The 22,564-nt window shown below is 43.6% G+C and overlaps 2 long non-coding RNA genes across 2 annotated transcripts; both read right to left on the bottom strand.

Moving 5' to 3' along the window:
* Nucleotides 1-8,787: 8,787 nt before the first annotated feature.
* On the bottom strand, nt 8,788-11,877 carry LOC124103768 (uncharacterized). The gene is made up of 2 exons (XR_006855260.2): nt 9,502-11,877; nt 8,788-9,061 (listed from the first exon to the last, which is right to left on the bottom strand). It is a non-coding gene; the product is annotated as an uncharacterized LOC124103768 (long non-coding RNA).
* A 53-nt stretch (nt 11,878-11,930) lies between these two features.
* LOC131424834 (uncharacterized) lies at nt 11,931-20,191 on the bottom strand. The gene is made up of 3 exons (XR_009228402.1): nt 18,670-20,191; nt 14,512-17,521; nt 11,931-13,387 (listed from the first exon to the last, which is right to left on the bottom strand). It is a non-coding gene; the product is annotated as an uncharacterized LOC131424834 (long non-coding RNA).
* Nucleotides 20,192-22,564: the final 2,373 nt, after the last annotated feature.

A 22,564-nucleotide genomic window follows, 5' to 3' on the forward strand; every position in this document is an offset into this window, starting at 1 on the left:
ATTTCTGTAAATCAGCAAATGAAAAATTTTCATCTGATACTAGGATTACCATATTTCTTCTCTGAAATAAGCTGACACCCCCATGTTCTGTAATTCCAGTTATGACTTTTACATTGTGAATCAGTCTTCAAAATCTGGTACTTTACTTCTGCTCATAATTGATGTTTTCTATGACACCATCTGCTTGGACCTGGATACAGGACAGTGTTTAACTTACAAACTGTACCACAAAAACTACAATTTGCCAGTGAGTATTTTGTTACTGATTTGCCTTCAGATCTCTAAAATGTGTTGTTCAAAACTGAGCAAATTTCAACCTCTGAATTGATATCTATGACAGTGTAAACTTTGAGAATGTTAATGTAAGTTTGAGATGTAAAGTATAAATTTTTTTTCTCTACTAAAGGCATCATCTGAGTTCCTGCTCCTTGCCACTATACCCATAAACTGGCTTACCTTGTGGGCAAGAATAGTCACCAAGAACCAAATAAATCACAGTCCAACTCTATTACCTTTGAGCTGCAAAGGAAGAAAGACCTGATGTGATGTTGAAAACCACAGTTTGTACTTTGTTTGTTTGTTTGTTTTAATTTTTTACTTTTGGATATCTGAAATAGATTCTTAGCAAAGTTGTAATCATTTTTTATTGCACATGGGAGAATGTTGACTAGCAACAGAGATACAAAATCAAAGAAAAAAACAATATATACCCAAAGGAAATTCAGAAATATGACTCTGATATTTGGGATTGCTTTTTATACCACATATTCCACAGGAGGCAATTGAGTGAGATGCTGGATGTATGTTGACAGATATATAGGTCTGTGTTGAGAAGATGGGGTCCAAATCAGCAGTGCTTTCTACTCGAAATTGACCCAAGACTATCTTTGCAGCCTGCAAAGAACTGCAAAGAACAAAGTATTGTCTTGCAATTTCCTTTTCAAATGTTGACAAGCTTATGTAACTAAATTTGCCCAATGGGTGCATTCCAAGTAGTGCCACTGATAATTGAAACGAATCAGACATTTATCATCTATGGATTGTATCTTGAACAAATGTATATTTAGAGAGGTAATAAACAGAACCTGGTAGATTGGAAACATGGAAATATTTTCCCAATTTTTCTGCAAAGGATGAAATTATTTTATGTCTCTTAGCCTTTTTAGTGGGTTGATGTTCCAAGTGTGATACCATGTTAACCACACCATCATCAGCAGAAGTTTTGAGTTCATGGTTTATATGAAGCTACATGCTTTTTCTGGAACCACACAGGTTGCTCTTTCCACTACAGAGGATTATTTGAATAGACTCAGGAAACAACATATAAGAACTTTGTTTTCTTTTACTCCTCTAAAGATAGTGGTATTTGGGCATGGAGCAGACACTAGTTTCAAATATAACTATACTAAGAAATAATTTGCTTTGATTATATGGTAATTGATTTAGGTTTGCAATTTGTGCCTATCTCATGAAAAATGACAAAGCATTTAAGAAAATTTTTGTAACACAGTTAAAATCCTACTGAGAAACAAGGCCAACAGTGATGAATATAATAGAGGAGAAAGGCCCATAATTATACAAGAGCTAAGGCAATTAGAATTAGAAATTGGTTTATGTTAAGTGTCTAGAAATCTAAACAATTAATTTGGAAGGAAACAGTGGAACAGTTTTATAAAACAACTTTCTGAATGTTCCCCGTAAATGAAATAGATAACAAATATCATTCTTAATGCTATCAAGCTTAAAAAGTCATTGAATTGAGTGTCTTAAAATATGTTCTACATATTAAATTGATGTTTTTCTAAGATAAAAAATGGAAATATTACTGAAAGGAGGGCACTGTCTTATTCCAATATCCTATTCGTCTTCTGTAAAGGAAGTTGGATATGGCTATTATACAATGATAGGACTGGAATGGGGAGGTAACTCTCCCTCGACCCTCTTGCTGAGCTGCTCACGGAACTCCCTGTAATGATGAATATCCTTCCTCAGATAGTTACATACTATAAACTCTCAGCAGTGAACTCAGAGCATCCTTCCTCAGCTAGCGACTCCCACTGTGAACAGAAATCTTTCCACTGCTGAATTTCAGTATTTTCAACACTGAAGACAAGCAGTGATGGATCTTGGATTCAAGGAAAATAGTTATGACCAGCAAATATCTAATTGCCATTGCTTTGTTTTTTATTGATTTGATCATACTGGAAATATTTTAATTTTCACAAAGCAGAATGCAAAAAGATAACTTAAATGCTGGTGTTTCAGGCTTGATGAGGACTTTTTGTCTATCTCAGGAAGAACTTTGAAAGAAGTAAAAATCTTCTAATGTGATGAATTGGTAAGACAAGATTTTCATGTCATGTAGGGCTAAGCTAGGACCACGAGTCAGGTTCCCCTATCCCCCTAGCTGGTACCAGAAGATCTTCCATCCTGGGGAGAGCTGGGTGGCAGTGGGGCTTCAAGACTCAGACTGGGATCACTTCATCACTTCTCCCTGTGCCTCCCCAGGGCTCCATGTCATATTTAAGCAGTCCATGCTCCCTACTTGTAACTGAGGGCCACCTAAATTGAGAGCAGCCTTCACTCTAAGCCATTAAGAAATGATGAGGCACAGTTAATAGGCCATAATTTTATATTTCTGTATTCTGTTCCCAAGGGTTCCCTCCTAAGTTATTACCTAGGAAGAAACATGAAATTGCACATAAGACTGTGTATTTCATAGAAACAAAAGAATAAGTACTTTTCTCCCTGTACCTCCTTGTAATTTAAGGCAGTGTGTCTTCCTAGCTAGAAATGAGGTTGCTACTCACAGATCAGAGATGTTGCCTTCACTGGCTTGTACCATTGGGATGTGGACATGTGTACAGGGCTGGCTGCAGAATTTGTGTGTCCTGGTGCAAAATAAACATGTGGGACCTCTTGTTAAAAATCTAAGGAATTTCAAATCTTCAGCAGATGATCATTAACCAAAGGTGGGGAATTTCTGAGTAGATTGCTGGGTGGCTGCAGAGATGGCATGTCTGCAGAGCCAGATCTGCACAGGCAGGATGCTCTGAGGATCAGAAGGTCAAGGCCTCCAAGCAGACTCTTGCCTTTGCCTGGCCTCTGCAGACAATGGAGATTGTAAGAAGATGAGGAGAAAGTTTGGGGTGGCTTCTTTGGGAGAAGGGGGTTGGCCAAGGACAGATTCCTCCCTAGTGGTTCACCTGGTCCTGATGTGCCTGGAGTTGGGTACTAGAGGGCCCAAAGATCAGAAAATAGATAATGACAGGAGGATATTGGAAGAAAGATCTAATATGCAAGAGCATGCTGGGATTGAAGAAGGGGTAGACACAAGGCAGGGGTTCTGGGCAGGGAATTATCCCCACTATGTTTTCATTGAATCAACTATATATGTATTTGTGTGTGTGTTTATTTGATACACACACACACACACATGCACGCACACATTATTTTCTTATTTTTAATGAAGTACAATGCATCAAATTCAGATAAATTAATTTAGAAAAATCATTTTTTTCCTCTAACCTACTCCTCCCATTTCTCTACCTTGGTAATTTTTAATCACTGTCCTCCTCATTGATCAAGGCAGAAACAGGGAGTCATCTCTGACACCTCTCTAATATCCTATCACTTCTACTATCAGTGTCTCTCTTTAGCCAAAACAGGTACTTTCCATGGATGCCACCATTATTCCTGGCCATGACTGACAACACATTTTTCAATTCTTATCTTTTGCACCATGCAGACAGAAGTTTGAGTCTTCCTTTTGCACATATTAGCTGGGTGACTTCACTGAACCTCAGTTTACCCTTCAATAAAGTGAGAATAATACTACTTATCTTTAAGTGTTATTGCAGAACTTGAAATGAGAGTAGGGCTTTACCATCATCCTTTATCCTCAGGCCGTAGTTTAAATGTAACAATTTTTTAACCCTTAATAAAAAAGCATTTAATACTACCACTTGATTTTGTGTCGAAAATATAGTTGTAAGCTATTAGTATATTAGGACTTCATTTTCCATATCTCCCTTTATATTTCCAGATCATTTCTGCCAGCATTGGAAATGTTGGCCTTGTCCAACTCATTGTGTTAAATCCCTAAACAAATTTTCAGGTATGAGAATGACCTGGCTGTATGCCAGACTGGAGTCTGACATCATTGGCCTGTACAAGGTACTGGATGAGCTGATCCTGGCCAGAGTGACCTGGAGATGCAGATTGAGAACCTGACTGAAGAGCTGGCCTATCTGAAGAAGAACCACAAGGAGGTCAGAAGTTGTTTCTTTCCTCCAAGACCCCACAATTACAGTTTCAAGTTTACAAATGAGGAGTTAAAATATGTCCTGTTAAAGTGGTCACTTGTTTTAGATGTGCCTGTGTGAACATTGCTGCTGGTGCTGTTGATAATTGTTCCCACTAAGGTTTAACAAATTAGAGGAACTTTCTGATTTTATCATTTTCATTATTAGGTAATGAGAATTCTAATTATCTTGATTTAGTGATTTTGAAAAAAAATATATGTATGGTATTTCAAAAGTTAGAAAATAAACAAGTCTATCAATAATACAAAATGCTATCTATGCCACACATGGAACTCTGATTGGCCATGGTGTATATTAGGGGCTGGTGTAGAGAATGGACACTGGCAGTAAATTCCTAAAGGACTCCACTCAATTTTCAATGACTCTGCAAACCCAGCAGGCCTAGGCACTGTTTTCAGCCCTCAGTTTGACAACCGTAGTTGAAATCCTTTCAGCAACATGCTTACCAGGCCTCCCCTTCCTGTACAGATAGTGGACTCTCTAGAAAAAGGCCAACTAACCCTTCTGGGCCATAGGTGCAGCATGTAGGGTCATAGTCACTAAAAGGACCAGTGAAATTATCTTAAGTTTTTTTTTTTTATTGTGTTCAAATATATTGCCTATTTTTGTTCTAATTAGTTACATATGAGAGTAGAGTGGATTTTGGCACTTCATATATAATGGAGTATAACTTTTCATTCTTCTGACTGTATATGACATAAAATTACAGTGGTTGTGTTTTCATATTTACACATGAGGTAAAAATGTGTGATTTATTCTCCTAACCCACCTACTTCTATACCCCGTTCTCCTTTCATTCCCCTATATCTAATTTAAAGTGTCTCTATGCTTCCCTAGACACCTTCCCTTACTGTGAATTTGAATCTACATATCAGAGAAAATGTTGGGCCTTTGATTCTTTGGGATTGGTTTATTTCACTTAGCATAGTATTCTCCAGCTGTATCCATTTACCAGCAAATTCCATCATTTCATTCTTTATGGCTCAGTAATATTCCATCATATATATATATATATATATCACATTTTCTTTATCCATTCATCTGTTAAAAGGCACCTAGTTTGGTTCCATAGTTTAGATATTGCAAATTGAATGGCTGTAAACTTTGATGTTGCTGTGTTACCTTGGATGTAACTGAGAAGTGAGATAACTGGGTCAAAAGGTAGTTCCATTCCATTTTTTTCTGAAGAATATTCATACTGCTTTCCATATGGTTACACTAATTTCCAGCCCCACATGCCCTGTATGAGTGTACCTTTTTCCCCACATCTTCAACAAAATTTATTGTTGCTTTTATCCTTGATAGTTGCCAGTCTGACTGGAGTGAGATAAAATCATAGAGGAATTTTGATTTGCATTTCTCTAATCTCTAGAGATGTTGAACATTTTTTCATGTATTTGTTGATTATATGTATTCTTCTCTGACATGTCTGTTCATTTCCTTTGCCCATATATTGACTGGATTATTTGGTTTTTAGGTATAAAGATTTTTGAGTTCTTTATATATCCTGGAGATTTTGCATATGATAACTATTTTCTCACATTCTGTAGACTCTCTCTTCATCTTAATGATTGTTTCCTTTGCTATTAAGAAACCTTTTACTTTAATTCCATCCCATTTATTCATTATTGATTTTACTTCTCATGCTTTAGGAAGTCAGCTCCTAAGCCAAAGTGGTGAAGAACTGAGCCTACTTTTTCTTCTATTAGGCACAGGTTCTCTCATCTAGTGTGTAAATTCTTGGTTCACTTTGAGTTGTTTCTCACAGGGTGAGAAACACGTTTAATTTCATTTTGCTACATATGTGTCAGGGACTAGAAGGAAATTCTCCTTCAAAGATTAGCCTGACACTCCCCTGGGAGACATTCCTGCCTGGGAGGCATCCTGCAGCCACCTATCTCCCTGGAACATCCTGCAGTTATCAGGATCATCAGACATCTTGCACCTGGCAGTTTTACCACCCACATCCAGCAATTGTTGATTAGAGAGCTTCCCCATCCCCAGCATATAAATACCCCTGTGTGAACAATAAAAGTTTGCAGCTTGATCAGACACCTGTCTTGCTGTCACCTTTCCTGTCTCTTGTCCCTTCATTCCTCCCCATCTAGGTTCACTGCCCACATTGGTGTGTCCTGCCAGATGGGACAATATGGATTTCCATTTTCCAAGCACCATTAGTTGAAGATGCTATCTTTTCTCCAATATATGTTTTTGGCAACTCAGTCTAGTATGAGATAACTGAATTTATGTGGGTTTGTCTTTGTGCCATCTATTCTGTACCATTAATCTATATGTCTTTATTGGTGCCAATACCATGTTGTTTTTGTTACTATCACTTGTAGTATAATTTAAGGTTTATTCATTTCCTATAAACATCATTTTTTTAAACCAGGGATTAAACTCAGGGGCACTCAACCACTGAGCCACATCTTCTGCCCTATTTTGTATTTTATTTAGAGACTAAATCTCACTGAGTTGTTTAGTGTCTTATCATTTCTGAGGCTGGCTTTAAACTCAACATCCTCCTGCCTCAGCTTCTATAGCCACTGGGATTATAGATGTTTGCCATTGTGCCCAGCTAAATATCACTTCTTTAGGGATCCCTTTTCTGCTGTGCTCAGTGATGGCTCTCACAGGCCCCCAGACTGCTCTGCAGCATTCATCACATGAATCTGTCTTCTCATACCTGTCCTCTCCAAAAGGACAAGTATTCTGACCTTGTATACCTAATGAGGGGCCTGACAAGGAGATGGAGTTCCCATCATTATATAACTGATATTTTCATACATACTCAGCTTTAATTAAGTGAGTAAATTCACACTAAAATACCACTCCGGAGATTCCATTAATCATGGATGCTGGGGTGCTTGCTTCAACAGAGCCAATCCTTTATAAGAAACAGAACTTGGTCAGAAAATGCCACTCCAGGCAGGCCTGACAGAGTCAGGAAGCCAGGTTACCAGGTCAACACAACAGAACACAGGGTGTATGGAGCAAATGAATGGCAGTGCAGAGGGCAGGAGGAAACCCCAGGGGAAGGAAGGAAAGTGGTATTAGAAGGTTCCTTGGCTCAGGGCCACCTGAGTTGTTTGTCCTCTGGATCTGGCAGCTCCTCACCCTGTCTTCCCCACTAAGACCATCTGAGCAAGACATGAGGGGGCCAGTGCCCTGAGAAGACCAACACAGGCCTAAAGGTGGGGTGGCTTATTTTTGTGTGATCTTTGTGAAATAAAATACATATGCAAAGTACATGAAATGTATCTGTGGAGATTGATGAATTATAACATGAGTGGGCTGACACCCACCTCCCCAGTCAGGACTTACAGCATCCCCAGCACCATAGAATCACACACATATTATTCCTGACCTACTTGCTACATCCCTATAGTGGCCTTGGCCCTGGATTTTCTCATTACCATGTCCTCACACCCCAAAGAGTAATTGTATGTCTCCAGGTTTTGAAGGTCTTAAGGATGGGAACATAGAGCACATTTTGTTCTTTCCACTCAGTATTTTGTGAGTCATCTTCTGGTTGTATGTAGCCTGTTTACTCACTGTTCCTGCATTAAATTTTGTGCCTGAGAGTCTCATAAGTTATGCATCCTGATTCTGTTGATGGACAGTTGTGCTATGTCTGGCTTGTGTGCACTCTGTGTCTTAATGTGAGGCTATCCTTCTGGATGACTTGTAACATCGGAGGGAGTTTGGAGAGGAAGGGAAGGGAGGAGACACAGGAAGCATCTATTTTCATGGGGACAGGGCAGGTGTGAGAGGCCTGGCTACAGAAGTGAGAGTGGGCCTATGGGCACCATGAAGAAAAGGCACTGCAAATCTCCTTTGATGTTTACTCCTGTCTGAGACTGGACTGGTATCCTTCTCCTAAAAAGATTTGGTTGTTATGGGCACCCCACAGTCCTCTGGACTGGGCTACCTGACCCCTGCAACCCTCTGGGGTATAAACTAGTCCTATATGCATAGAGAAGCCAGGCAAGACAATCTTTTGCAAAACACTGCCCATGAGGGACAGAGGAAACACCACCAACTGGCCAACAACTGTGTCTCTTTTCCCAAGATGGGCATACCTCAAGAGGTTTCTGTTTGGGAGATTCAGGGATTCACTGTCACACATCCAGGTGCTTGCCTGCTTAGAGATAAGGTAGCCAGAACCCTGGAGTGAAGATGCTTACACAGCTGGCCCCTCCCCACACCTCAGCTGTGCTGGGAACCAGGCTGCTCAGTGGAACCCAACTCTTGGAGACTTCTGATAGCTCAGGGCAGAGCTCCCCAGCTTTTCAAGAAAACCTATCTTGGCATCACCTCAAATCTCCTATTTCCTACTGGGGACTCTCCTGGCCAAAGATGGCCAGGAGTCTCTCCTGTCGTAGGAGACTGGGGGTGGGGGGGCTAAAGCTCCAAACCCCAGTTCTTCTGTTCTGAAGAAATAAGACTTTGAGTCAGTCACTGAAAACCAGAAAAGAGAATTTTATTAGTAGTAAAACTAAATTAAGACTCAAACAAAGAGCACTCCCAGCAAAGAACAACAGGAAACAGTGCTATCTATGAATTTTTTGGTGTTTTGTGGTTGCCTTGAGAACTGGGTGTGCCTTCAGCACTCTTTGCCAATATGGTGTTCTCCTCCTTTGTGTTGGGTGGTGGAGTTTTGTCCTTAGTTGGTCCTCTCCAGAACTGTCATGGTGGCCTTCTTGTTCAGAGGACTTCATCTACAAGTCAGTTTTCTGTTAATATGAATATTCAGGTTAATGACAAGGCAGAATTCACCTTACAGCCCCTGCACTACTGAGAAAATTTTTCTTCTGAAATATATTGGGACACCTATGGCCATAATTTCTAGCTTTACAGTGACCCCAATTGACCCTGTCAAGAGTTAGAATAGCCCCCATTAATCTTTCTTTCTGGATATATATCTTGATTGGTCCTCTTTTACCTGTTTATTCTTTAAGGTTTCCACACTTGTTGTTTTTCTGTAAGTTATCTGTTTACCCATATGCCTTAAAAGTAACGTAAAGAAAACCAAAAAAGTAACTTTAAAGGAAACCCATGACCTTGCCATGTTATTGGTTTGCATTTCACTGGTCACTACTAACTGCTACCTAATACCCCCTGCCAAGGTTCAAGACCCTAAATCATATCTGGGACAAGGATGACTAATACCTACTTTCTGATGATAAGGGTAGGTATCTCCCATACTTGCTGTCAGTGAAATGCTCTTGATTATGAGTTAAGCTCTATCCAGGGGGCCTCAATATCTGAAATAGAGGAAATCATTTAGAGGCAAATGCCCTTTGAGAAAAACAACAAGATACAACTATCACCATAAAATTGATATACCAAGAGACAGAGAAATATTAGATACATTGAGCAGTTCCAAAAACCAGAAATTTCCTCCACCAGAAAGCTAAAAAAACCCAGCTAAAAACTTGTCTCCATGGCAAGGGTGGTGAGGACAGAGCATCTTTTGGGGAATGCAAATCTGGTTTTTATGGTAGGGGTTACCAGAGACTGAAGTCAGGGGAAACTAACCACTAAGCAACATCCCCAAACATTTTTATATTTTATTCAAAGACAGGGTCTTCCTGAATTGCTTGGGGCCTTGCTACTTTGCTGAGGCTGGCTTTGTACTTACAATCTTCCTGCCTGAGCCTCCCCAGCCACTGGGGTTCAGGCATGTGCTTCACTTTCCAGTGGCTTCTCCTGCCACATACAGGGCAAGAAGTCTTTGGAAGCCTGCCCTTAATTGGGCAGATTTTCTTCTAGTGCCCTCACTTTCTGTAATGATGACAGACACCTACAGAGGCTCAAGGGTTCTGTGGGGAAGAAAAGAGGGTGGCCATGAAGAGCTGCAGTCAATAATTGTATTGGTCTCTTGGCCCTCTTTTCTCCTTTCTTAGGTCCCTTCATGTTTCCTCCTGGTTTGATCATAAACGACCTGCATGGCTAACTTTAAGGGAAGTCCCAGGGCCTGCTACCAATTTTGTTATTTCTAAAATCTGGGGCAAATTGAAGAATAAATATATCTTTTAAAATAAGTTGCCTTTCAAAAGATGCAGGATCTAAGAATGTATATTTAACTAAGCCTTCCTTCAATATTTCTACAAAAGTCCTGGGATTTCACCCCAACCCCTGATCAATCACTGCCAATGTCATAGAACAGGTTTCATCCTATTATTTTTAAGTGCTGCCTTGAGACAAATGATCAGGTGATCTCTGTATCACCTTCAAAGTGAATCATCATAACTCCAATGAGGATGCTCAGTTTGAACAGCAGAAGGACCCACAAGGTATAAAGTGTTAGGAAAATATAAATCATCCTCCAAACCTTAGCAAACTGAGGTCTCTGTTAGAGTTTGACTCAAAATTATTGTTATATCTCTCCAGATTACCTCAAGGCCTGAGTTTGAATCCCTCTATATATTTATCAGGGTCATCAGCAAATCTTCCTAAATCCTGTTGGGCCTGTTTTAGATCTTGCATAGAAAAAGGTACCTGCATTCTTACCAGTCAATATTCTCCATTTTCCTCTTGTAATGTGTATAATCTGGTAGGAGGCTAAATAGGGACAGACTCATGATGAGGAAAATAGGGTTGTGGGAATGGGAGCAGGTAATGGTGGGTATAGAGGAGAGTGGGAGAATTTGATATTGACAGATGAGTGTTAGGTACATTGTTGAGAGGAAGGAAGTGTGGTTTGGGGGTCCCTAGGCCAGTAATGTTTTGACTCATTTGACTAGAAAGGCCTCATCAGAGTAGGATGGGCATGACATTGAAAAGTGGGGGAGGGGAGCAAGAGTTTTTGTGTCACTCTATTGGAAACATAGATAGTCCAAAAATAACAACAGGATTACTGACATAGAAAAGAGCAAGAATCATTGTATTCCTTGGCTTTCCTTTGGAATAATAAATGTGAGGGGACATGGGGTCCATGCAAAGTCACTATAGAATAAGGACCATAACTACCATTTTGGTGAAGAAAAGATACCAACTGAGAATATAATTCTTAGCTATGAGGGATCTTCAACTAGTGCCCCATGAGAAGATTTGAAAGTAGATAAAGGTGGTTAACTCATTGCCCTCCAGATTCTGGAAGTAACCTATAAAAATGGTGGTGTGATGCCCATTACTGAAGAGAGACAGGGGGACACCATAAGGCAACAGCCATAACAGTGGAGCCTCATTGCCTCTCTGATGGCCTTGCTCGAAAGAATGCCACAAAAAGCAAGAGAAAGTGTACATCTATATGTCAGCAGAAAAAAAAATGTCACTGTTATTAAGAGTATAAAAAAGATGAACAGTGACAACATAAATGACACTAGACAAAGCATGGGTGTGACATATGGAAGAGGTTTCAGCAGAGGAAAGTGTAGACAGAGAAACTAAAGCAAACTGTAAGATTTCAGAGGCTAAGTTAGACATAATCTCAACCAAAGCTGAGAGAGGAATAAGGTGAAGTTTAAATTCCTTCCTGGAGTTGGCTGTCAATCTGATTCAAGGCACTTGATTAGATGTCGCTGGAGAGTGGGGAGTTGAAACTCCAAACCTCAGGTCTTGTATTCCAAAGAAAGAAAATCTGAGGTCAGAAAACAAAGATAATGCAAGATAACTTTTTATTAAAGTAAAAATAAAGTAAGGCTCAAACAAAGAGCATTCTCCAAACAGTGGTTCACTCCCAGCAGAGAACAATGAAGGAAAGAGTGCTGTCTCCAAATTCATTGGTATTTTATGATTGCCCTGAGAAATGGGTCCACATTCACCACTTTTTGACAATCAGGTGTTCAACTCCTTCATGTCTCTTCAGGCCCTTCAAGAATTAGGACATCTAGCATTTCAAGCAGGCATTGATGTAGGAAAGGTGAGTCTGGACACCTGAGGAATTTGGAGGAAGCAGATTTATTTAAGCTGCAGCAATCCAGAGGGGCTAACACCAAACAAGCTCTGGACCCCAGGTCTGGAAATTCTCTAAGATTTCAGTGGGTGGTAACACAGCAAATATTTAATATAACATAATTTTGTTCCATATTCATAGGTTGAACAGAGGTTTCACATTTTTTTTTTACACAGAAAACAAAAATTTTCAAACATCAACAAACTTGATTGGAGACTTTTTTTTATGTTGTAGATGAGCACAATACCTTTATTTTTATGTGGTGCTGAGAATTGAACACCAGGCCTCACATGTGCTAGGCAAGTGCTCTATCACTGAGCCACAACCCCAACCCTGCAGGCTTAAGTCTTACAAGAAAGAGAAACCTGGCCTTTACAACAAAAAGGAGCTCAAAGCACAATGAGTGCTCTGGAAATTTTGCTGACTTCTTAAAATAACCTCTTCTTGATTAGGAGAGAGACTTGTGTGTTACAATTAAGTTGGGAGTCTTTTAGGAACTACAGCATTACCCCCTTTGATGCTCATTATTTAATCCTCTAAGTCAAAGGGCATTATTATCTTCTTGGCTTAAAGCTTTATATAATGTAATAGCATAGTTGTTGTTTCTCTTTAAAAAAAAACCTGCTTCTATTGCAGAACCACTAGTTTTAATGTAAAGAGGAAACAAACATGGAAGCAATAAACAAGTTCATAGCATAATCCATGCTATGTCAATTAAGCTTTTGAATCCACCAAGAAAAGGAAACCATCCTCCAAATAGTGAGCTTGGATCTCAACTGCAATGCCCTTTCAGGATTGAACTGGTACATGTGTATGTTTTCTGATATTATTAACTATGTGTTTGATTGTTATCAGTCCTAGAGTCAAGACAAAACAAAGGACTCTGTATAGGACAGAAGTAAGGGGTGGCAATGACAGTGTAAGAGCTGTCTTAAAGAGTGAAACAGTCCATTTTCCTTTTGGTTAGTATATCTTTCACCTTGTACATCCAACCCAGAGTGGCTGAAGCAGGGCTGATGTTTCCTCAAGCTTTGGGCACATTCAGGCTAGTCAGCTTCCAGAGTGACTTGAGCAGGGTTGATGTCCTTCAGATCTTTGAGTTTCTCTGGTGTTTCCTTCTTCCTGATGCTCAGCTTAAGTGGTACAAATTAAGGAGGGAAAGCTGCAAAAGAATGTACATAAGAATAAGAGATTTTATATTCAGGAGGCTCCAAAGCAGGCTAAAAGGAACAAAGTATTACATAATGTATATCTCTGCATGTGTACATACATGTATTGACATATTTGGTGACACTCTAAAAAGAGTAAGGGATTGTAGAGAGTGCTCTATGTGGGGGTGTGCAAGAGGTGGGGGATATCCCAAGAGGCTTGAACTATGTAGATTTAACTCAATGTAACTTTAAACAAATTTGAAAACAGCCTATAATTTCACAAGGCTGACCCAATATTGGCTTATGATCTTCCATATATTATTATTTCATCTAAAAAATGAAGTAAATTCAACCGCCTGCCTCACAGGTCAGTTGCCTTCCAAAGGTGCACCTCTAAGTGGGTTGACTTTAATCTCAGAATATATTTCTGCATGGAAATCATGTCAAATGCCTTCCTGGCTCCCAAAGTTTAGGTACTGTTCAACAGCTTAATTTTACCCCTGGCTTATCCTCCTCAACAACTTTACTTTACCAGATGCAAACCCAAGGTTGTACCTAGTTCTGCACCCTGGTCAAGGTCACCCAGTTAAGAGGGATTTAAATCCAGCTCTACCCAATCTGAAGTCTTTATTTCTCCTCACACTACCCCTTAGCCAGACAAACTTGCTTACTTATATTTTTCCTTTCTTGATAATCTCTTGGAAGAAGCCAGTGTTAGGCTAAATTTGGTAGATCTAGGAGGGTATTTTCCCAATAGGCTATTTCTCCTACAAGTCCAGGTATGGCCAGTCTGGCTGTCCCCAGCCTGCTGCAATGTACTGGGGCCTCACACCACTGCCCAGAGACCCTGTGCCCAGATGACCCTATGTCCAGGACACAGAGTCTCCTCAGGGAAGAGTGGAGGAGTAGGGGAAGGAGACACCATGGAAAGTTCAAGAGAATGGACCAGAAGGTTCTTCCAGGGCTAGACTCCCAGAGCAGCCAAGATCCCTCTCTATCTTGCCCTACAGGATCAGGTCTAGACCTGGCCAGCAGCTCCCAGGCTCTAACCCCACCTTCTCACCAGTGAGCTGGACCCACCTAGCCCCACCCACTGCCTGCTGTGAGGACTGCAGCCTTTATTTAAAGTGCTCACTTGTTTATTTGGATGAGTTCCCTGAGTTAGAGCCACAACTCCTCAAGGGTCCTGAGGACTGGTGGCCGGTCCTGGGGTGACAAAAGGCAGGCGGCATGCAGTAGAACTTGGTGAGGTGACTGTAATGGAGAATGATGAGTTTCCCAGCTCTTATACATCTTGAGCAGAGAAGCATCCTTGGGGTCAATTCACTGCAATGGCACCATCATGAAATGGTGGCATATGGTGGCAAGAGCAGCATCCAGCTGTTTTGGGCATAGGGCATCAGGCATCAAAAGTCAGGTGTTGAGAATTGGCGTGGGGTGGGGGTGACTGTGGTGTTGTCGGCATGCAGCTGTGATTTGGGAGTTCCTTGCTTCCTACTCATGGCGGCGGTGACAGTGGAAGAATCCAGAAACAGTGGTTGTAACAACAGATGCATCCAGCCATGAGTGTTTTCATCTGCCATAGTGACAAGGGTCTGGCTGCAGTTGCAATGAAGTTGGCCCCAGTACTGAGTGTCACTGTCTAGTATCCATGTTAAAGTCTGGTGGCAGCTGGGTGGAGCTCCAGATTCTGGCAGGGGCGGGAGCAACATGCAGCTGCATCAGGGGTCTAGCCTCAGTATAGGGGTCGGGCACCAGGTGTGGGATAAAGTGCAATGACATTCGGGCCTTGGTGGGCAGTGTTGGAGTCCATCTGGAGTTTGGAAGTTTGAGTGCTGCACAATGGTGGTGGCACCACAAGAGTTCAGAAGCAGGGGCAGCAAAAACAGGCAGTGTCCAGCAGTGAGCATCTTCATCCTGCAGAAGTAACTGGGGTCCGGCTGCAGGGCAGTGAAGGTGGCATCCAGTGGCCATGTGGGGAGTCTGGTTGGCTGCAGCGAAGAGCTCCAGGCTGGCACAGCAGCAAGGGCATGGGATAGTGGGTGTCAGAGTGAGAAGGTAACCAGTAGCTGGGATGTCCTCTGTGGTGGAGGCTCCAGGCCTTGGTCTTGCTCCTGGTCAACTGGCCTGCTCAGGAAGAAGCACGTGGGAGGCGGTGGTACCCAGTTAGCTGCCCAGGACCTTATGCTGCCCACAGCTGCCATGTCTTGCTCTGGCCATGAGCCCACTGTGTGTCTGCTCAGCCCATCACCTGATATAGCCTCTCTACTGAGGAACTAGGCTGTCTGCTAAGTTGGGGCAGTCTTGGGAGAGAACCTCACCATCCCCAGCCACATCCTGCATGGACAGTGGGTGCAGAAAGCAGAGGTCCTAGGACATCCTCACCCCCAAAGTGCATTTCTGTGGCTGGGGGAGGCAGAAGACCAAGACAGAGAACTCGTTGCCCTTAGACTCCCACTGCCTCCTGTGCCCTCCACCCTTGTCCCGCCCCAGGGATGCACTTGAAGGGTGAGGATTTGTTAGGCCCTCCCACCACCCACCTCTGCACTCTGCTACCACAGCCCAGGGGAGATGTAGCTGGGGAGGGTGGGTGTCTTCTCCCAAGGCTGCCCCAGCTGGCAGCAGGCCTACTCATCCCTCAGAGGCTGCAACTCAGGGAGGGGCAGGGTGAACTCAAGGATTAGGTGAGCAGCCTGGTGGACTCAAGGCCAATGCCAGGCATTGCTGGAATGGGCAGCATAAGGTCCTCAGCAGGTGTCTGGGTACCACCAGCTCCTGCGCCCTGCTTCCTGAGCAGGCAGGCCCTACCAGGAGCAATACCAGTTGCCTGGAGGAGCCACTGCAGAGGCCATCACAGCCTCCAGTCGCCCTCTGACTCTGAGGCCTGCTGTCCCAAGCTTTCACCATCACCGCTAACAGAGCTCCACACTGCAGCCACTGGAGTCCCCACAGGGCCACCAGTGATGCCGAAGCCACCATCACTGCACTGGGACCAGACTCCTGCCACTGCCAGAGGATGAGAACGCAACTCTCTGGATGCCTGGCTTGACGCTGCCACCTATAGACTCCTCGGTTGCCTTTGCCACCGCTGCCATAACTGAACTTCAGACACCAATACCTCCACAGATTCCAAACGCCAAGGCTTCACTGCCCAGGCTCCTGCCCATGGCTGTCCTCCAAGCCTGAGGCCAATTCTCCATCCTGCCACTGATACATCTGGGCTCCTCAAACTGCCTTAAGACACCTAGGCTCGCTGTTTGACATTCTCCCCACAGATGGATGCCCCTGCTACAGGATTCTGACACTGCTCCTGGTCACTGGGAACCTCCAATGTGAAACCCTGCTGTGGAACGCTGAGGTTGGCTTCTATATGCTTCAGTCCTAGAAACCAGACTTCTTTCACAGCCACTAGATGCCTTTGCAGGTGCCACCTATACCTCCAGGCTTGGGAAGGGTCCAGCACATGCCCTTCCATGCCTGCTGCCTGTTCATATCTGTCGGGGGAATAAACCATTGATTGGGTTAAAGCTCTCAGAACTGAATCATTTCACTGATAATCCTTGTATTGGCTCACCCATGAGCTTCTGGGGACACCTACTACCTAAAGCACAACACATCTTCATCGAATAGCTTAGCAAGACCTTCTAGATGACTTGCAAGAGCTTCTACATCAGCACTTGTTTCTTTGCCTTGCACTTTTAGTTTATGGAGCAGGGCCTCTTGCCAAAAACATAATGGACCAAACTCTGGCACTTTCTAACTTCTTCTTCTGCAGCTTTCTCACTTCTCTTGTCAGTATAACTATCTAAAATGATGGCCTTATCTGGATTTGGCTTCATCTTCATAGAACGTGGGTTGTTTCTTCTTTTCTTCAGAATATAAAAAGTTTTTCCAGATCAGCAATAAGGCTGTTTTTGCTTTCTAGTCATTTACATATGCCCTGGAGCAGCACTTTAATTTCCTTCTTGAACATTTCCTTTGCATTCTCAGTGTGACAAAGTAGTGTAAGATGCACAGCTTTTTATTTGAAATGCAAAAACATAAGACTCTTCTTTTTATTTAAACAGTACAGACCATTACTGAGTCATTAACGGTTCTAACTTCAATATTGTGTCTTGAAGAATAAGAGGATGGTGAGCCATGATCTGTGGAGCAATAAGAATGTACATATTAAGGTTTTTATCTTATATGAGTAGGATTTGTAGTGCCACATGACAGTTAAAATAGATCATAGTATGAGTTATAATGGCCTAAAATCTTCAACACTCATTAGGCAGTCCCTTCTGCTCCATAACAGGGGCATCTATCTCACCTCCTCCTGGATGGCCTGTTTGTATCCTCTCTCACAGCACCTATGAGTTCTACATGGGCTCCATCAGCAGCTATGCAGTACTGGTAGTGGCACAGCCTGGTGAATGGATTAAGCACTTTTAGGTCAACATAAAAGAATGTCACTAAAAATACTTACAATGCCATAAGAATTAGCATCACAAAAAATAAAATAGATAATCTCAGAGGGGCGGGGAAGGATAGCTGTGCTGGGGGTTCTGGCACTGGGTAATGCTCAGGAGCTCACATGTGGGAGATGCCATTGAACAGTTTAGAACTAGGGAAGTGAGGATACATTCTAGGAGATGTGGAGGGCTGTGGCCTGATCGTTTCTTGACCTCCTGCCTCTATTGTTTTGGACCCTGAATTTATATTGCTGCCAGGAAAGGTGGCTCTCTTTCAAAGGATTGGATGGCAGCTTGGAGCACCATATGTACCCTATATACATATACCAAGTGGAAGATAATGTTCAATATCCACTGACTTGCTTATTGGCAGCTAAGCTTCCTCCTCTTCTTGAAGGTTCAGTGGCCACTGGTGGCTCCATATCTTCCTCTGTGGTCAATGCTGGTGTAGGACCAACCTCTGATTTTGAGGGCTATTTCTCCTCCTTCACAGGGAATGTGATAATATGCTCCCCCAAATGTAAGCAAGTAAATTGGGCCACAGCTGCTGGAGGCAATTATATCACTTGATATGATGCTAGAGCTGCAGGAGAAAACACCCAACATGACTGACTTTCCTTGGGCCTTTCCCAATTCACACTAGAACCCTGCCTCTGAGAATAGTCCTGGCCCTCCTCCACAATTGGCCATCTTCCCAGACTAGGTTCCACCAGCTGAAGGATGTTAGTGTTGTGTTTCTTGGGAACATATGGCAGATCCCAGGGGCACCAGCTGAGATTCCTCTGCACACACCTTCAGTCATCTGCCCCAGACCCCATCATCAGAGAGCTCAGACTTACAGGATCTGTGTTGTTCAGCTGGGGAAGGACATGGAAGTTCCCCTGTGATTCAGGCATAATCATCAACAGGAAGGTCATGAGAAGCTTCAGGTTGTCCAAGTCTTGGGTCCTCAAAAATATCCTGGATAGAGGTACAGCTGCATTTTGATGATGGAGGTGAGGGTGCTGTGGAATGTGGAGTGAAACAGGGAGTCATGATGGACAGGGCCTCTCTTTTAACTGGAACCTCCCAAGGTCCCTGCATCATGGGTTCCCAAAGAGTAGCCAGGCAAGTCCATGCACCAGATCAAAAGGGCAACCTTTGAGGTACATGTGTGGGTAAGGGGCTCCCCACACTTGCTCTCCGGTCTCTGTACAAAAAAGCATGGGCAACCTGGGTTTGCATTGGCTGTGTTGGAAAGGGATCCACACAGGGCTTGGCTCTGAGGCCCCAACCACTACTGTTCCTTTGGTGCCCAGAATCAAATGCACCACAATATGTTCTTTCTACAGGGTAAACCCCAGAGTTGAGTCCTCTGCTGGAAATCACACAGGGTGGAAATTGGGGTTTGCCCAGCCATCATTTATAACAGCTCTTCATAAAACAGGAGCCCTCCTGACTGGCCCAAAGACCACTCCCTTCTTTCCTTAAAGCTACTCCTCACAAACATCTGGCTGCAGGTATCTATACCTAGAGATGGTGAGGAGGCTGACACCTCTAACATCCTGTGCCCCTCATCTGCCAAGATGGCTGGTGGGCTTGACTAACTTCCTGACAATATTGGAACTCCAGGAGGACTAGAAGTTTCTTTGCATTGATTCCTAAATAATAGGCCAAATGATGGCCCATGGTGGTGCTACACATACATTTGAGTGATGACTGAGCCAAACCACCTACTGTCTAGCTATTCAGGGCCAGGACCCTATTCGTTTCTCCCCAAGTGTCCCTATTCTGGCTACATGCATGTTGGAATGCTCCCAGATGCAATCCACAGACTCCTTCCTAAATGTGGAAATTGTTTTTCCTGAAGCTTCAGAGTAGTGAGGTCTGAGGCAGAGAACTTTCTCACAGGGAGGGGATATGCCCACAGGGTAAGGCCAGAGCTATAGGCTGCCTATAGTTACACAGAACCAGGCCTGAGGCAGACACTCTTTGGGCTCATCCTACAAGGTTTTCTAAACATCCAGGCAGGCTGCTTCTCTGAAAACACTACTTTCCCCAGAGCTGACTGAGTTCCCAGAATTCCCAGCACCAAGAAGGAGATGGCCATGTGCCAGGGCTTGGAAGCAATACACACCTTTTACACAGCAGCTCCAGCACTTTCTGAGGAATGTCCAAATTTTGGGAGGAATACAGTACCTTTTAAGAATTGAAGACAGTAGCTGCTGCATAGTAAGTGTGCATACATTTGTTTTAGTAGCACCACCTACCACTGTGTTTCTGGCCCATGCTCATGGATATGGTTTCTTCAACTCTTCATGGTAACTCAATGTGATGGGTATATCCCCCCCTCTATAGATGAGGAAACTGAGTCATGGTCAGATGAAATGACTTGCCACAGAATACTCAGCTATAAGTGCCAGGGTGGGAATTCAAATCCAGGCTGTCCCACACCAAGTCTGGAAGAGAGTACCGTTATTCATTCATTCAACAAACCCCTATGGGTGCCTCCTGGAAGTGATTGCTTCCTGTGTAAGCCCAAAGATTCATAGCACCCATGCAATGTAGGTGTCACTTTTACCATTCCCAAGTTTCCAATGAGGCTGCTGACCTAGGAAGGCAAGGCCCATCAGGCCTGTGAGGAGACAGCACTTTGCATCAGTAAAGCTCCACATGGATTCAGGTTGCTCTGTCCTGATGGCCAATGCACCTGCTTCCTCAGATCACAGCCAGTAAATATCATGGTCATGGCCAAAGTTGGGTTCATGTCATTTTTCAACTGTCCATTCCCACAGAATGTGCATCAGCAAGAGTAAAGATTATGGAAAGCTCCAGACTCTAGGTGACAATGATGTGGGTTTCTGAACTGGAACAAATGTGCCTCTCTGGTGGGTAGTGATGGTGACAGAGGCAGAGACTGTGCAGGGATGGGAGCATTTGGGAAATCTCTGTTCTTCCCCTCAATTTTGAGCTTAAAAATGTTCTAAAAAGTTATCAAGTGAAAAACAAGAGGAGGAAGAAGTGTACTTTGTCACTCTGCACTGGGAGAGGCTGAGGGCAGGCAACCAGAGCTTGGGGCAAACAGACCCAGCACCTGCTTCCAAACCTGCCTCTCTCCAAGCTCAGCACAGCATGGTCTTCAAGGGGCTTTTGGGTCTTTAGAGAGAAGCTGTCTGATGGTGACAGCTCAGAAGCCCTGCCTGACACTTCCTCAGAAGGCCTTGAGGGGAGACTCAGATTTAGGGTGGCCCACCTCTCCCTCTCTGTCCCTGGGCTGTCCCTACTTATCTCCATTCCACCCCTGCTCCCTCAGAGGCTGCCAGCTGCTTGCTGCCTGAGCACCTTTAAGCTGCCCTTCCCACTTCGTGGCCCAGCAGCTCCTGTCCATCAATAAGCTCTCAGCACTCATGACACTTCCTCTAAGAAGCCCATTATGTCTGCCACCTAGAACACCCTGACCCCCTCTCTCCTCTGTTTCCTCAACCATTTCTGAATTCATCCTATTTCTTCATCAGTTTACTTGTCCTCGCTCGGTCCCTCCTTCTAGACCGTGGGCTCCAAGAGGGTAGGGGGCCTTCCTTGTGCTCACTGTTGTCTCTGCAGCTCTCCCAGGATTGGAAAGGAGGGCTTGGAAGCTGTGGAAAAGCCATAGGGTGAGGATATAATGAGAATTGGGTCATCTGCAACCTGAAGGAGGGCCCTCACCATACCCTGCCATCCTGGCCCCCTGATCTTGGCCTGCCAGCCTTCAGATCTGTGAGAAATCAGTTTCTGATGTTTCAAAGCCACACAATTGATGGTCGTAGTTACAACTGCCTCCACTGATTAAGATCTGGGCAATGTGAGCCAGGCTTGGCTACTGCACTCTGGACCCTTGGAGGTACCCAGGAAAGCTGAGGATGCTCTCTCCATTCAGCAAGTGGGTGTCTGTTTGTACAATATCAGGGTCTGCTCACCTGATCCAGTGGACACCTGACAAATAGTAAGCCTGCAGGCAGCACTTAGGACCAAAGACAGGCACAGGGGCAAAATCAGCCACCTCTACTGCAAGGGGCTGTGTTCTAAATGCAGCTGCTCTCACCCCTTCAGTGGGGACATCTGTGGCTTGCCTGCTTGGCTTTCATCTCCCTGTCTCATTATTTACCCTTGAATATTTTTGGTGACCCTTTCTTTCTCTCACACAATGATTCAGCCCCTCCAGGCTTGACCACTGAGATCAATCCATCCCACCATGATGGGCAGAAAGAAGCAGTGACCCAGGCTGGCCCATCACTTTCACTATCATCATTAGGACACTGTCTTTTCCTCCAATGCCAGACTAGAAGATTGTGTCTCTAAAGCTGCTTGGCAACATGCCACCACCCCAAGAGGCAGGGTGGGCAAAGAAGGCAGCGCAGGGAGATGGAGAGAGGCAGTGTCCTGATGATGTCATTGCAACCTCTGGATAAAGCTGTGCCTGAATCTGTTGTGTTCAGCCCACAATTCCCAAACATGTGAACCAAAGCAATCCACTATTCAGCCTTTCTTTCTCCTGTAAAGTTATGCTTGTTTACTTATTGTTCTAGCTAACATTGTTAGGGTTTATCCAATTTGAAAGGTGGGCCACTTTGCTGCTTCGTAGCTGTGTGGCCTTGGCTCAAGTCCTTAAACCCTCAGAGCTTCAACTTCCTTGCTAATAAAGAGGAGTTGCTACTTTCACCTACACAAGAGGAAGTCAGCCTTGTAGATTATATGAGACAAGGCAAAGCACTTAGG

The sequence above is a fragment of the Marmota monax genome, unplaced genomic scaffold (genome assembly GCF_021218885.2).
Source record: "Marmota monax isolate L192 unplaced genomic scaffold, Marmota_monax_Labrador192_F-V1.1 WCK01_AAM20220418_F8-fsc00219, whole genome shotgun sequence".
Classification (NCBI taxonomy): Eukaryota; Metazoa; Chordata; class Mammalia; order Rodentia; family Sciuridae; genus Marmota; species Marmota monax.